The following is a 5,066-nucleotide window of genomic DNA, read 5'->3' as shown; positions in this document are numbered from 1 at the left end:
CCCGAAAAAAATGTAAAAAAATTTCAAAAAAAACTAAAGGTAGGACCGGGATCAAGAATATTCCCCAAGCCCAAGGCCACGCTTAGGCTCAGGCCTGAGTCACCCTTTATAATTACTTATTTTAGCCTCACGTCTAAGTAAAAACCGACCTTTTTGAGGACCAATGGAGCTTCGGGTAACCGAACATTATGTTGTAAAGCACATCACGAGCCCCCGAGTGATACGCTTGTTTCGAGCTATCACACGCTCTAATCCAAAAGCTGATCATTAAAAAAACATTAAAAAACATAAAAAATGAGTGAAAACGGGATGCAAAACGCCCAAAAAATCAGGTAGCTAACCTTCGAGGGTATTCACCGACGCTTGTAGGGTGTCAAAGGCACATGCATCTGCGCTCTGATTGTGTGCTAGAGGCCGAGAAACTAGCGAGAATTTCAACTTACACGAGTTCTCAATACCCACCTACTTTAGGTTTCGGGCCCTCGGCGAGAACCCAAGGTAGTACCACTCAGGACCCGCATATAGCGTCTAGTGACTCTTCCTCTGACTACGACGTCATGGAGGGTTACCCAATTCTTAATCTTGATAGCTCAAGCCAAGACATGCATGCCATGGGCCCACGGTCCAGACCGAGTGTGCTTAGCCACTTGAAGGAAACCTTTAGTGGAGCCACTCTCCGAACATGGAGCTAACGATGTAAATGAGGGGGTGGGGAAGTAAATTTTCCATTTATGACCAACGTAGACCCTATGCTCTTAGAGAGTGTGCACGTGAATACTCCAATCACTACACCCCCTGACTCTTCAAAGCTATTCCCCTCTGAGGTTATATTACCTGATGGTAGAAGCCTTGCCGAAGTACAAGAAGTTGAGCGATATATCATTGCGGCTAGGGAAAAGGAAATTGAAAGCTTACGCAAGACGGAGCAACGAAGAGAGTTAAAAGCGAAAGCCCCTATGTTAAATTTCTTGCTAGGAGAGCAATTGAGTGCGCTTGAATTAGCGACCACTAAGGGTCAACCCATAGAGAGCCACATTGCATCTAGTTCAAAAGACACCCCTAGCACCTCAATCCTAGATGGAGCATTCTTAAATGAGAACTGGAAGTACGAACTACAAACAAAAACTCTAACCAACCTATACACAGGTCACACCTATCACGTGGGTTGGTTAGATGTCCTAAAATCCACAACGGGTGCTACTAGTGTGGAGGATCAACAACAAAGAGTTTGTGAGGTCATCCATAGGGTTATTGAGCTAGAGAGATAGAACAAGGGGATCCACATGCCTTCAACAGGTCTCATGAGATTCTTGGATACAAGGAAGGCTAAACAACCAACCTTATCGCAAATGGAGACTCCCTCGGTAAGTCCGATGGATCCTCCATATGTTGTTTTGACAGGGGTCTCAGTGAAATCTGAGCCCACACGTGATATCTTTACCTTTCCAAGTCTAGCTCATCTTTCCCTTGATGGAACCATGGCTACCATGCCTACCCCAATGATGGGCATGCCAAGAAACACGCCATGGACCTCATTTGTTAGTAAAGCACCACTACATGGTAGCTCAATACCTGCAATAGTACCTACAAGTGTGTACCAATCGTATACACCTATGGGTCCTCGTACTCATGTAGTTCGTACCCCTCCCATTGTTTCAAAAACCTATTCCACAAACACAACACCCAAGCTCTTATTTCCATGGGACCATACCGGCTAGCATTAGCATGTCACATCCGATGTCTGCTATGCCTAGGGCCACACATATGAACTTTGGGCCACCACATGGCGCAACATCGTACCAAACTTGGAACCCAAGGGCTTCCTATGCACCAAGCCCAATTCCAATACCTACTCCAAATGTAGTCTTTGGAGCACCTTCACCCACGGTGCCTACTCACTTAGGTGACCTGGCAACATTTTCTCAAGCTACCGGTCGGTCTATTGCTGAGAATATGCATAACATGCCCGATAGAGAGCCTAGAAGTAAGGCAGTACAAATAGCCAAGCTCACCCAAAAATTTAGTGGGGATGGGGATGTGAGAAAGCATATCGAAGTGTTTGAACAAATATGCAATTCTCTAGGAGAACACAATGACCTGCATAAGAGTAATGCTTTAAGCCTAACCTTAAGTGGGAAGGCTAGGGATTGGTATAGAGCCCTAAGGGTGGAAGAAAAAACAATTTACACTAGTCTTAGGAGATTGTTCTTGAAAGAATATATACGAGAGGGAGTGCTTTGGGGTGTAGCCTCTCAGCTCCAGAAAGCCCAATGAGAGGAAGGAGAGTCGATGAGAGACTTTATTAGTCGCTTGAAGCATTTGAATTCTCTTTGTAATCCAAATAAGCGCTTCAATATTAATCAATTGCTTGATAGATTCATTAGGGGATTACGACATGAGGATATCTTCAATGGCCTAGTCATTAGAGGTATCACCACTTGGAAAGCAATCATCACCAATGCAGTCCAATTGGAGGATAATTTAATGATTCAAGGAGAAAGAATGTCTGCTGAGCCTAAATCTATTAGCTCGCAAGCATCGGGGCATCAGAAAAGAGAGAAAAAAAGAGAAAAGAGAAAGCAAATAGCACAAACTTCCTCGTATTTTATGCTGATCACACTTAAGTGGTATAAGTGATAAGATCACTAGTCTTTAGACCCTAACGAGCATTCCTAGGGTTAACTACTCTTTAGTTGACATTTTTTAATTAATGCTAGACAATCTAGTACTTACTTTAGCCCTAGCTCTTGTGTACTTCTCTTAGAGTCAACCTAATAGACCTTAACTCAATTGCATTTCATTCAGGTACTACGCTTGTTCTAGTTGGCAATGTTACAATTCATGATTTTTTTTGCATTTCCTAGAATATCATGTATGCATCTCACTTATTGCATGCCTGCACATGGTGCCTTTGAGCTTTCACAATGTTGCTCTTCTTTTGAGACAGGTACTCCTATCGTGGATCCCAATGCTTCACAGCTATATTCCAAGGATGGAATCTACATCAGGTAGGGGGGCATGTTAACGACCGGCGTCCACTTCTACTTCTAGTAGTCATGGGCCGGGCTTGTCGGTCCAATAGGAAAATGGTAAGAGTGATCACCGATGAGAGGTGCACTCTAACTGGAACATTTAAGGGTTAGTTGGCTAAGCATGGGAACCCAAGTGTGAATGGGCGAGATCATATAAAAGTCACTTAAACCCAAAAACACTCATTCTTTCATTTGTGCAATTGAAGAGTGCTCTTGCTCCATCTCCATCTTCTTCTTCTTCATCTCCTTGTGTGTGTGTATGCGTGAGAGAGAGAGAGAGAGAGAGAGAGTGTGCGATTGAGCATTGCGACGACGGCACAGCGGTGGCGAGGCGGTTGAGCGCCGCATGGCGGTAGCTCCTTCTTCTTTGCGGCAAGGAATCCTCCACGAAGGCGAGTATAGGGCGGTGAGTGACACACCCTTGCACTCTCTTGATCTTGCTAGATTAGTCTGCTTGTGTGCTTGCAGCTATTTGTGGCTCGCACACAGTGTACTGCAAGTCCCTTGCATTGACACGTACGATATACGTGCACAATTTGATTGATGTGGTTTGGAAACACCGAGGTGCAAAACAAACAAGGAAAATATAACAAAATCATTTAACCATGAAACCTTGTACTTCATGGTGCCACCATACAAATCACTTGAAGTGTTTCCATGTACAACTTTAGTTCCCAATATATTACTACACAAATACGAGTTTGCCAAATAGAGCCGTGTCAATGGGAACAAAAAACATTTCCTTCAACGTAGAAAATGATTGATAGCCTTTGAACTATGATATAATATAACACCTATTTTGCAATATGATTTTGAAGTGGTTTTCCTATGTATCCCAAACGGGTGGCATAATATATCATACTAGAGTCCTTTAATTAAAATTTTGATGGATCTTTCCTTAGAATTTCTATTTGTTTCTTCATTTAGCTCAAGAGTGGCTTACTCATAATAGGAAAAGAATTGCTTTTGGGTATGGATGATGTTTACTTTTGGGTATGGATGATATCATACTAGAGTCCTTTAATTAAAATTTTGATGGATCTTTCCTTAGAATTTCTATTTGTTTCTTCATTTAGCTCAAAGAGTGGCTTACTCATAATAGGAAAAGAATTGCTTTTGGGTATGGATGATCTCCTCCATACTAAATACATAGTTCTTTCCAATGTCTTTGCGAAAAGAGCTACTAGTATTTATCAATCAGATAAAGAAATACGCATGAAAATTAAGCACAAGTGATTTCTATTCTTCAATTTGTGTTTTTGGCTTTTGGATGGTTGTTCAAATCTCATAAAGACCGGGGAAGAGCCAATCTATATTCTATATTCTTTATAATGCACCTTAAAATTTTCAAGGAAGAAGAGGGCGTCCATGTGTCACTCCCTGGTTCATTTCAAAAAATACCTTACAAAACATCTAATCTAAAATGTAGAAGTAAAGGGTAAGATTGTAAGAAATGACAGCTTTCTCCTTTTCAGAATGTAAGAAGTGACAAGCCTTTTCAAATGTAAAATTAAGAGACTTTGTATTTCACATAAAATAAATGTTGAAATTTTATTGCACATAACAAAAAGGGGATAACTTTAGTGGAGGTTTTGTTACTTAATGCGAATTTACTTTTTGAAGATATAACAAAAAAAGAAAAATTTTAGTGATTTTTTTTGTTTAATGGAAATGTGTGTGTGTGTATGTGTGTGTGTGTGTGTGTGTGTGTGTGTGTGTGTGTGTGTGTGTGTGTGAGAGAGAGAGAGAGAGAGAGAGAGACCATCACATTGCATGTGTGCATCCACATGTACATTTATGAGGGGGAGAGAAAGAAAGAAATATTTTACCGTTGAGCTCACGCACTTTTTAAATTTTGTACAATTCTCCAATCAGCGTTCTTGAGTTTTGTACAATTTTCCAAATATCATAAAGGCTAAGGGAAAGACAATGATAGATGGTAAAATATCTTTTAGTACACCATTCCAAGTTCATGATGTTTAGACAATTATCCAAATCTCACAATTACTAGGAGAGGGACAACAATTGATGGGC

The sequence above is a fragment of the Adiantum capillus-veneris genome, chromosome 28 (genome assembly GCF_014529385.1).
Source record: "Adiantum capillus-veneris isolate H3 chromosome 28, ASM1452938v2, whole genome shotgun sequence".
NCBI lineage: Eukaryota > Viridiplantae > Streptophyta > Polypodiopsida > Polypodiales > Pteridaceae > Adiantum > Adiantum capillus-veneris.
Note: the sequence above shows the minus strand (reverse complement) of the source record.